The sequence below is a fragment of the Mercenaria mercenaria genome, chromosome 10 (genome assembly GCF_021730395.1).
Source record: "Mercenaria mercenaria strain notata chromosome 10, MADL_Memer_1, whole genome shotgun sequence".
NCBI classification, from domain to species: domain Eukaryota; kingdom Metazoa; phylum Mollusca; class Bivalvia; order Venerida; family Veneridae; genus Mercenaria; species Mercenaria mercenaria.
The window spans coordinates 2,621,336-2,633,938 of record NC_069370.1 but is presented as its reverse complement, the minus strand read 5'-3'; positions in this window follow the sequence as shown (position 1 = coordinate 2,633,938).

The window sequence follows — 12,603 nt, the reverse complement described above, 5'->3', positions numbered from 1 at the left end:
CAGTGAACGGTACAGTCATAAATGAAGATGGATAGTTAATTATAGAAATTTAGCAGGGAAAAGGCTAAATAGTTGTGGCATCGCTCACTGCTTTGCCAACAAGGGATAAAATATACTGGGTCCCACTCGCCGAGTGATGGATCCTCCCATGTGGTTCCTGCAGCCATGCGTATAAACTTTTTCTTCTTTTCCTTTTTTTTTTTTTTATTTGACATAAATTGATTATCAATGTCCATATCAGCAAAAATGTAAATCATCTTCCGGTTATGGTAGAGGCTTTGTTGGCATGGTAACAGTATAAACCGGTTTACTCTCCTATGAAGTTGTACATCGGATGTGGCTGAAATTTTGAAAAAAATTATCTCAAGAACAAGCAGTATTATTTATGAAGGTAGTTCTGAAGGTCGGGATTTTTTTTTCTCTACATTCGTGAATTTGACATGAAATTTGTATAAACTTCATCAACAAGAGCTGTCCGAAAGACAGGGCGCTCAACTTTTCTCAGTGCTTGATTCTGAATTAGAGCTTTGCCAGTAAAAAAAATTCCAATTTTAAAAGGGACATATTTCTGTCAAAATTCAAATCAAAAGTTATGGGAATTGTGTTCCTGGTGTAGATTTTGTTTGAAAAAAACTATTTTGAGTTTCAAGTCAAAAGCTTTAATAGTAACAAAGATATTTGACTTTATCAAATTTTTTTAAAAAAATTCTAATTTTAAAAGGGGCATAATTCTGTCAAAATTCAAATCAGAGTTATGGGAATTGTGTTTTCCTGGTTTTAGGACTTTGGGATAGTAAATAACTATTTTGAGTTTCAAGTCAAAAACTTTGACAGAACAGAGATATTTGACTTTATAAAAAATTTTTAAACAAAAAATTTTCTAAGTTAAAAAGGGGGCATAATTGTTTTCAAAATTCAATCAGAGTTGTGGGGATTTTTTCTTCTGGTGTAGATTTTGATGGTAAATAGGTTTTTTAAGTTTCCAAGTCAATAGCTTTGACAGTAACAGAGATTTTTAAACTTTATCAAAACTTTAACCAAAAATTCTAAGTTAAAAAGGGGCATTATTCTGTCAAAATTCAAATCAGAGTTATGGGGGATTGTTTCTCCTGGTGTAGACTTTGATTGTAAATATCTATTTTAAGTTTCAAGTCAAACCTTTGATAGTAACATCTGACTTTATCAAAAAACTTGAAACCAGCGGCGACGGCGACATGGGGTGAGTGCAATGCTCTACTTTTCTTCAAAAAGTTGGGAGCTAATAACGGGAGAAACTTCAGCAAAGAAAGTTGCATTTCAATTTTTCTGGCAATGATTTGAAAAATTCAGACCTTTATGTAAAGGGAAGACGTAGGGAAATCCAGTTGGATGCCATTTCTGCTTACGAAATTTGCCATCCAAAAAGTGGTTTACTAATTTCATTAAATCTATCGAATACAAAATTTCTTCTAAAACTAATTTCATGCAAACCTCCCAAATTTAACCTTTTTCTATTCTTAACAGTTGAGTTGGATAATCTGGCCATGTCATGATGCACGTTTTTTTTGGTGAAAGTCTACTATAAACCAGCTCATAAGAAAAACAAATCTTTTTCATTTCAAAGCCCTACCATAACAGTTGCTTAGACCCCTGGCCAGGGACAGAGGTTTAATTCCTTCGGTGTCTTTAACAGGTGCACATGTCAGAAATAAACGAAAACAACAGCATGCTTCTTTGTAAATGCTTGAAATAGGGAACATGCAAGAAATCTGTCATGCATGACTCTTGATTTCTTACTCAACTACTGTGAGAGAAATATGTTAATTCCAAGCCAATAGTATAAAAGAAACCTGGGTCAAAAGAAAATGAACCAAAATTACAAGAGTTCTAAGTTAAAAAGCGACATAATTCTGACAAAATGAAACAGAGAAATGGTTCCTAATCATTTATAGGTAACCTTATGATAATAACAAGTCTGCAAAGTTTCAAAACTATTGTTATTATAATATTCAAGAAAAAGCGGACCTAACACAAAAATTTAACAAAAAATTCAAATTTTTTAAGTACAAAAAAGGTCCATTATTCTGACACGTGCATGTGAGAGTTATGGTTCTTGGCCTTCTTAATCATGTAACGATGATAACAAGTGTGCCAATTTTTTAAAGTTTATTGCTCTAACAGCTTTTAGAAGTGGACCTATACAAATATCTCAACCAACAACAAGGATCAACTGAAGTGACAACAAAAACTTGCGATATCAGAGGAGTTAAAAACCATTTAGTATAGTTAAAAAAAATTTTTGAAAACAGTAAATGATATTTTTTCAAGAAAGTGAAGTTAAAAACACGGGTTTCACTTTTACTTTGATTTACATGGGAAACAAGTAGAATTATAACTGAAAAATACTTCCCACCTAAAGTGCTGCAGACGTGACTTTGTCTCCTTCTTATTTTTTTCTTTTTCTTTTCTTTTTTTCCCTTTCTTCTGTACATTTATAACAGGAGCAGAGGAGTATATCACTTTAGGTTTATCATCTTCTTTTTCCTCTTCTTCTTTCACATGATCTGCCTCTGGCGAGATTCCCCATGACTGACTCCATCATTCCAGGTCCTGGGGGGCCAACCATGGCCTCGGCCCTGCTACCAAATCTGGCCTCATACCCATTGGTGGAGGTCCTCTCATATGTCCTGGCCCAGGTCCTGACATCGGCCCCGGACCCATTGGTGGCCCAGGGTGAATCCATGTGGAGGACCTGGCTTGGGCCCGGCCAGGCCCCATTGGGCCTCCAAAATGGAGGTCTGGCATGTGGTGGTGGAGGTCTCATTCTGGGTGGACCTGTGTGGGATGTCTGCTTGGAGGTGGAGGTGGGGCCCTGTGACGCAGCTGTGGAGGCATGAAGGACGGAGTGGAAGTGATTGCAGGTGGTGGTGGAGGTGGGGGTTGCAGTATTGGGAAAACTGGAATCGACTGCGGGGCTTCTTGGCTGGGGTTCATGGCGACAACTGTAATAAAAAATATATAAAAAGAATATATTACAGTCTCTCTAGTATAAGTAATTTGTTAGTTTTGAAACTTAAATAAATGAATATAGAAATCACAGACTCATATCTGCCTTTCTAAAAGAATAGCATGTTTTAAAACGGGTAATATGTTTACTTAAAATATCAAACTAACATGCAGTTTCTTCTTGAATGTCTGCTGAATATTTCTCCCATTAATTAGAGGTCAAAGACTAGAAAATGCTGTCAATTGGAAAACAAATCTTCATCAGGGGATCACACTTCCTATCTCAACATTGACATAGTAGTTTTGTGCTATGTTTATACTGAGTAATTTCACAGGCTCAAAGTCTTTCTGCATTCCATCATTTGATCTTCCCTCCTAACAACAAGTTAACACCCCCCAATACTGTACTTGTCCCCTTCATCACCATAATCATCATCATCATCTTCATCCTCCTCTCCTCAGGCATACGTTTCTACTGTCAATAGATTCCGTGCTGGCGCAGGGCTTTCAGCTGTTCAGCTACCTGTTTATGTGCACATTATACTAATTTTTATCAGTGGAAAGAAAAAACGTTAAGTTTTCATCTGGGGTTGTCTGGTAAGAATTTAAGATGTAAAAAAAGTCTTTGTTACTGTTACACTGAAACTATGTGCCCAAAGAAACTGCATCAGTTAAATAGAAACAATAGTTATTGCTTAAGAGTCTCTGTGTGAGGCAAATATGTTCACAATTTTATAGAAACCATTGCTAATTGCATACGGTTTTTGTGGCATAAACCAGGCAATGTTGTCTTATGTTTGTTCATTCAACGGCATTCATACAATTCTTTGGGGTGACTCAGAAAAATTGCTTTTCTCTTAAATCAATTGGGTTTTTAAATTTGTTTCTGGAATGCTAGTAATATTTTAATAAAAATTTATAATAATAATCATAATAAATAATAATAAACAATAACAAAAGCTCTTTATTTTACTATTCATTTTGCTTGTAATGAAATATTTTCTCAGTGCATTTGGAAAATTTTAAAAAAACAATAACACTAATAATGTTATGATAATAATTCAGATATAAAGACAAAAAACTCTGATCAAATTCTTTCCTTACTTCTTGTTGTTTTCTCTGTCTTTCCTTGCAGACATACCCGACTGAGCTCAAAGCATTTTCAACTTTTGCTGACACCTGGTGGTATGTGTTAGAGCCAATGACAAACGAGGCAGGTCATGGCCGAAGGCTCCAAACAGAATCTCTTGTTCAAATCAAATGAACAGAATAATTCAGAAAAAATGAAAACATATGATTGTAAGAACAATACATAATCTTTTGTGATTTTCTGAAAGATACTATGTACTATCTTAATATACATAATTTGGTGTAGTTATTTGTTGTTGACATTGAACAAAGGTAGAAAAACTTTATAGTCTGGTTGGGAACCATTTTCGGACACATTTTAATATTTCGGCTCCATTATTCCTTAAAAAAGGTATTTGACATAAATGAAGCCACACTGCACAAACTTCAGCCCCTGCTGCATCCAATGTTGAAATTTCAGCATCGTCTTGTGACGTAAATTTTGGTTCCATGGGGCCTCAAATGGGGTCACTAAAAGAAGTTATTTTCCCGTCAGGTAAACCAGTTTCCAGACAATATTTTGACAGTGTTTTGGCAGTCAATTTGATATCAAAATAAGTAATTAAACTATTTCTACACATTTCTTTATCTTTCATCTCTTCAAAATTGCACTTGAAATATCCCGCTTTCAAAAGCAGCTCGAAAGTAAACCGAGGTTGACTATAAAAAAGCTCGAATTTCGTCTAACACGAATCTTGATAATTTCCAATAAATATAGAATAAAATTAGTGCAAAAATCAACATCCTGCATCCTAAGTAACTTTTACTGTGAAATTTAAAGTAGAACATGTTATCAGCAGACAATCATTATGTAGTTTAATTATTTTTCCCCATTTGTTTACCTGGTTAGTTTTGAACTACTGCGCATGTGGCAATGCTATCTCATGCCCTTTAAAGGGACAGAAAGTTGTTTTGTAAACGCAGATGAGTTATCTTTCAAAACCCAAACATTATACAGCCTTGTAATATAGTGGTTTGGTTGTATCATGAAGAAAAAAACACCTGAATGATCTAGATGAAAAAATTTTACATGAATAACAACGAAATTACGCGGATATTACATGTGTTCGGAAAAACAGGTCCTGTCCGGAAAATTTTTCCCCAAACCAGTACAGTGTTATGATGATCTGTAAAAACTTTGGCCTCTAAAAGTTCTATTTTTTCGGGTGATATGCCCTTTGGGACCTAGATTTCATTAAAAAACTATTCTGGAAAGTTTAAAAAGTTCAGGTAGCAAAATGTGGTCTTTACATTTTTATCTTATATCTCAGAATATATTTTTTCTTTAAAACAGATGATTTAAAAATTTAAAAATGCTTCCAGTTACAGCATACAAATTGTTTTTATATTTATCAATTTGCTAATTATATTTTTAAAGAATTATAAATACTTCTGTTTCCTCTCACTGACAATGTATTAAAACAACAAGAAAAATTTTGAGAGAAAACTTATGGAAATCATCTCATGTTTTTAAAGATTGTCCAAATAATATGACGTCAGAATTTTATTCCGAGATATTTTTTCTGAAAACTGCCGATTCCCCTCTTTACATCAAACCAGTAAAGACCTTTTCTGTGGTGAAAATAGATAATATTTACCGGTAGGTATAAAATGATCAGGTAATTACTTGATCTTAAATGATAAAATTTTTATAACAAAAAAAAACCCGAATCATTTATGGTTTAACTAGAAGATGCTTTTGTAAAAAAAGATTTTTCTCCCCCAATGGCATAGTTGTATATGCAAAAAATTTCAATAGGGGACAAAGCGAATGTCAAAAGAGACACTGATGGTTTGCTGCAACAGGGATCACGTACTTGGCATGTCCAATCATCACAATAGTTCCAACATTCTGAGCCTGCTGTGGTTCTCAAGTTATGAATTGGATACGGTTTCCATGTTTAGGCTCCTGTGACTTGACCTTTGATCAAGTGAACCCAAAATCAAAAGGGGTCACATCTCTGCTGACCATCATCTATGAAGTTTTAACATTCTGGTCAAATGGTTCTCAAGTTACTGACCGGAAATGGTTTTCCTTGTTCAGGCCCCTGTGACCTTGACCTTTAACACTGTGACCCCAAAAATCATTATAGGTCATTCACTCTGCATGACCAATCATCCTATTAGTTTCAACATTCTGGGTAAAGTGGTTCTCAAGTTATTGATCGGAAATGGTTTTCCCATGTTCAGGCTCCTGTGACCTAGAGTTACCAAAAGTTCCCAAAAGACATAGAGTGGTAAAAAAATAAAAAACCTTTGTGCAGAGGTGCTTTTTTTGGGCCATATATGTGACCTTGTCTTTTGATGGGTGACCCCAAAAAGCAATAGGGGTCGTGGTCTACCCCGTAAGCCCTCTCACCCTATGAAGTTGAAGATTCTAGGTTAAATGGTTCTTAGTTACTGATCGGAAATGAAGTGTGACGTAAGGACGGACGGCCAGGGCAAAAACAATAGTTGGGGGAGACATAGTTTGTTAGATTTACATTGTAACAACAAAATATTTTAAATAAGCGTAAATGTTTATTTGGCTACCTCGTTTTATTTACATACGTATGTCTCCCCATTAAACTCAGAACAGCTGAGTTGCAGATGTTTATATCGATCATGTGCACGAAGCAGAGCCACGTAACTTTTTGTAAATTTAGTGAGCCACTGTATAAAAATAGTGACAAACTTGTGATTTGCCATTTATTCACTAAACCTTAACTAAATGGAGGGAAAACAAGAGCTGTTCTTTAAGACAGTGCGCTGACTTTTCTCAGTGCTTGACTCTGAATTAGAGCTTTGCCAGTAGAAAAATATTCCAAGTTAAAAAGGGACATAACTCTGTCAAATTCAAACGGGAGTTATGGGAATTGTTTTCAGAGGTTTTCCGAGATTTTCAGCTGTCCCCGAAGCCTTTCGCTGACGTCACAACAATAACAACAATTACAGCGCCGGGATGAAAATAAGAAAGTAGAAATTTCCCCGTACTGTCTTCCCTTCAAATTACATAACAGACATTTTCATATTACTTATTCATATAAAAAAGTCTTGTTCACAAAGTATAAAAATTTAAATATGAAATTTAGATATTCTACTACATCGAAAAATGGATTATCCTAAGAGTAACCTCCCTATAGGGTTTTCCCAATCAAATTTTGTAAATTATCTTTTATTGAAAAAGAAATTGGGGATATTATAGACTGATGTAACATATAAATATTCTAATATTTATTTACTCGTGTACAAATTTTAAAGGATAAAATAAGTAGTTTATCTTTATCTCGGCGCTGTAATTGTTGTTGTGACGTAGCGAATGGCTTCGGCGACAGCGGGAAAATCTCAGAAAACCTCAGAAAATATCTGATTCTCTCTTTAAGTGTATCAGATTTGAATACTGTCAAGCGTGGTAGGGTATTTTTAGTGTTATTTTTCACTACGCTCGCTAAATTGGGTCACCCTGTGTTCCGTGCGTATTTTCAAGGGACCCTGGGTTTTGACGTTTCATTCCAGGTGTTTATTTAATATATATGGGGGTTTTTTGTAAAGATAGACTTCTATGGCCTTACTGATAGAATTTCAGACCTCCTGTGATCTTTCGCATTCAAATTGGCGCGTGGATAACTCATCACTTCCGGAAAACGAAACTCTTCTGTTGTCACATTTTTTTGGCGAAAATTTGCTCTATATGCCTTTCAAGTTGCCGGTCTATTTATTTTATAGCTGTTTTATAGGAAAATGCATGCCCATTTCGATAGATTGCAAAGGGATACATACAAAAACCCATGGTAGAGAAAAAGTAAACACGTAACATGTTTTTTGAGAAGAGGCACTAGGAAAGGAGCACTATTTATATTTGGGTTTAAATTGTGATACAGGGTATGGGAATTTGATCAAAAATACCCCACCCACAAAAGCATCACACTAATTTCAACAGATAATTTTAGAAATTTGTTTCAAATAATGACCTGTCCATTTCAGCCTCCATTCAATCAATCTGTTGTTGGCTTATTTGGGGACATTGTGCGGTTTCTCGCCTCCTTGTTTTCTAAGAAATTAAAATAACACTTTCACGTTTCATCCGTGTTTTATGAACGCTTTTAAATTTTCCCGTACCAAGCGTCTCTGCGAAGGTCAGGGCTAAGGTTTTACCAAGTCCCGTATCCGTATTTTCACATTCCGATACTCACATAAAATCACCCTGTATTACAAATTTACCAGCGCCAATGCCCCTAGTATCTGTGGATCCGCAATTTATTTGATTTCTCATTTATTTTACAAAAAAAGTACTTATAAATGTAGTCCCAATCTGTGTCACTTCTTTTTCTTCTAGTTACTGCATTTCTTTATAACTTTGAAGATTATGGTAGGCACTGAATAATACTTTTATGGTATACATCAAATTTTTACATGTGTCAAACAATAAAACTTTCCAAATTTTACATTTGTAGGAGTGTGTATATACTACCCCTTAAGAAGACGTTTCCGTTTTCGAGTTTGCTGTCCGTGACCTCGGTACATGTCTTTGAAGCTTTCCGGCATGTCCCGGGAATTGTGCGTGTACATTTCACTATGGGAGGAATTTATCGATAAACATTTTGCAAAACACTCGGTTAGGACTAACCAAATTTTGTTTATTTGCCGCTTTACTCGTTTTTATTTCTGTTTATTAAATTTTTTAGATTGAATTTGTAGTCTTGCTATAATAGCCATATTGGGTTTAAATTCATAGAGTGTCTTAAGGGAGTTTGCACGTTTGATAAACCGGAAGTGATGGGCCCCCTAACGTCATTTATCCGGAAAACGTAGAATAAAAGCCTGAATTCGGCGTACGGAAATGAAAATCATTTTATGGGAATTAATCGAACCTGTGAGTAGATTTATTACAATGGCACTGTTGCTATATTTCCAAGTCATAATGTGATATTAAAAAACGACACATTAAAAAAATTCAAATATAATGTCTTAAAATGAGCGTGAAATGTCCACTTTACTTTAATCCAGGTCAAATATCTCAAAAATAAGCACCGGAACCCATACTTTTTATTCCACCAAATTATAGGTCATGTGTTTATTTACAACTATGAGAAGTTTCATCAAAATCTACATTGTAGAAAAACTTCTATTCGTGAACATGTTATGAAGTTATGATTTTCCCATAGACTCCCATTATGAAATATTGCGCGGGGGTCCAATTTTTTTTAAAACAGTCTAGCAAAAATCAAGCCACGAAACCCCATCTTTTTTATTTGCTGAATATTCTAGGTATATTCTGAAGTTTTGAAAAATCAGAGTTTAATCAAAATTTTACATTGTAGAAAAATTCGATCCAAACGTGGGAGAACTACCCTTTAAACCGACTAAAGTTTACGCGACTTCTATTTTCTCAGTACAGTTTCTGAAATAAAAGATGTAATAGAAAAACGTGTCATCGGTTTATTTTACCCTATTATGCACTCATGGATTAGTCGGGCTCCGTCCGTGTAATTGAGTTTGTTGGTTCCAGCTTTGATGGAGGAAGGAAGGGTCTCAAAGGGACCCTACGTGCACTATATCATCACGGGGGGGGAACCTTGGTAGAACCACCGACCCTTCCATAAGCTAGTGGACGGCTTCCTAACATGAAGAATTCATCTCTCAGAGTGAGGCTCGACCTTAAGCTTACCTCGGTGAGGGGCAAGTGATTCAATGTCAGCCACCTTAACCACTTGGCCACGGATGCCCCGTGTATTTGAGCTGCATACTATAATATTGCGGTATCATGTATAGGAGAGTAAATTTTTCGAACACAATTGTCTGTTGAAAAGAATGCTACGAAATAACATTTTTTTTTTCACTTCATTATATCCAGCAAAAGGAAAAGAACTGAATTGGGAAATTTAAATTTAAATAAGCCTTAACACGGGTATGAAACGTTGCCTGCGGACAAAAATGTGCCGCACTGAAATGAAGGCATCGCGCTTCCGAAAACTGAATGTTTTTGGTTATTTCTTTTTACAGTAAAAAACTTTTTAGAAATCGGGGAATGCAGCGGGATGTTTGTTGTGTCTTGCCAACAAATCCATGCCCAGTTTGTGAAAAAAAGGACAAAAAAAACAACGTAAAAAAAATGAAACTTTCCTTAAAACGATATCGTTCCCCAAATTTTGTGTGGAAAAGAAGCAATGAAATTATAGTTAAAAAATTTGTTTTTTATATTTTCAGATGGATGTACATGCATTCATTGTATATTTAAAGGAGAAAGAAAATCATTTTCCTTATGATCAGACGAAAAGTTTATGTATTTTACAGTCAGTGCAAGACCTAATCATAGTTGAACGACAAGAGTAAGTAAAATACGTTAATATTTTTGTTTGAATTTTTAGAAATAATTGAACAATTAGACATTTTGGACAATTTTTTCATTGGTTCTTTTCTACACAAAACTTGGGAACAGTATCGTTTTAATATTTTCGTTCGTATCTGAATATCTTGACTTATTTAAATTAAAGTGAAATGTATGCTGACTTTCTGTTATAGAAACATGGCGCGAAATTTAGCCAGAGAAATTTCATGTTTTTATTGTGTGTGTTTTTTTTTCTTTTTGCGTTCCTTTTCTCGGAATGCCAAAACTGCGAATCTCACATTTATTTATTTATTTTTATTATTTTTGGAGGGGGGTGGGGGGGAAGGAGGGGGTGCGTGAAATTCAGCTCGCCGCTAATAAAAAAGTACGTCCCCAAAATGTAAAGGGAAAATTAAAAAACGATGCTGAATCAAAAACATTAAAATTGGTTGAAAAATGACAAAAGTTATGACAGTTTTTGTGCTCCGTGCTGGTTTTCATACTTGCTTTGAATTGTAAGCATTAATAATTGTTACAAATCGGATGTTTAGTAACTGAATATTGCTATTTTACGGGAGAAAATGAATCCCAAATCGATACAAATGACGTGAATTTCCTGGCCCCATTCTATAATCTGTGAAAAAAATACTGCAAACTTTTAAATAGCTATTTATATTACAAAATTGGATTGAGAAGATTTGTCTTACTACTATAATAATGGAGGAAAAACTTGTTATTGATATTTTTGTACTTCAATACATGTTGAAGGTCGAAATTACACGTACTACTGACTACAATAGTATTCAAGATGACTGCGCTCTCACGATGTCTGCGGCACCATCGGATACCTGCGGCAGGACTGAAAAGGGAGAATCCCCTCGTTCTGCTGACTTTTCAGTCCAGTGCCGCAGGTATCTCGATGGTGCCGCAGACATCGTGAGAGGCGCAGTCATCTTGAATACTATTGTAGTCAGTAGTACGTGTAATTTCGACCTTCTAACATGTATTGAAGTACAAAAATATCAATAACAATGTTGTTCCTCCAGTTATTATAGTAGTAAGACAAATCTTCTCAATCCGAACTTTGTAATATAAATAGCTATTTTAAAAGTTTGCAGTATTTTTTTCACAGATTATAGGAATGGGGCCAGGGAAATTCACGTCATTTTGTATCGATTTGGGATTCATTTTCTCCCGTAAAATAGCAATATTCAGTTACTAAACATCCGATTTGTAACAATTATTAATGCTTACAATTCAAAGCAAGGTATGAAAACCAGCATCGGAGCACAAAAACTGTCATAACTTTTGTCATTTTTCAACCAATTTTAATGTTTTTGATTCAGCATCGAGTTTTATTTTCTTTACAGTTTGGACGTACTTTTTTATTAGCGGCGAGCTGAATTTCACGCACCCCCTCCTTCCCCCCACCCCCCTCCAAAAAATAATAAAAATAAATAAATAAATGGTGAGATTCGCAGTTTTGGCATTCCGAGAAAAAGGAACGCAATAAGACAAAAAAACACACACAATAAAAACATGAAATTTCTCTCGCTCATTTCGCGCCATGTTTTTCTATAACAGTATGTCAGCATACATTTCACTGTTAATTTCATAAGTCAAGATATTCAGATACGAACGAAGAATATTTAAAACGATACTGTTCCCAAGTTTTGTGTAGAAAAGAACCAATGAAAAAATTGTCCAAAATGTCTAATTGTTCTAATTATTTCTGAAATTCTACAAAAATATTAACGTATTTTACTTACTCTTTGTCGTTCAACTATGATTTAGGTCTGTGCACTGACTGTATATACATAAACTTTTCGTCTGATCATAAGGAAAAATGATTTTCTTTCTCCTTTTAATATACAATGAATGCATGTACATCCATCTGAAAATATAATATAAACAAGATATTTAACTATAATTTCATTGCTTCTTTTCCACACAAAATTTGGGAACGATATCGTTTTAAGGAAAGTTTCATGTTTTTACGTTGTTTTTTTTTGTCCTTTTTTTCACAAACTGGGCATGGATTTGTTGGCAAGACACAACTACATCCCGCTGCATTCCCCGATTTCTAAAAAGTTTTTACTGTAAAAAGATAATAACCAAAAACATTCAGTTTTCGGAAGCGCGATGCCTTCATTTCAGTGCGGCACATTTTGTGCCGCAGGCAA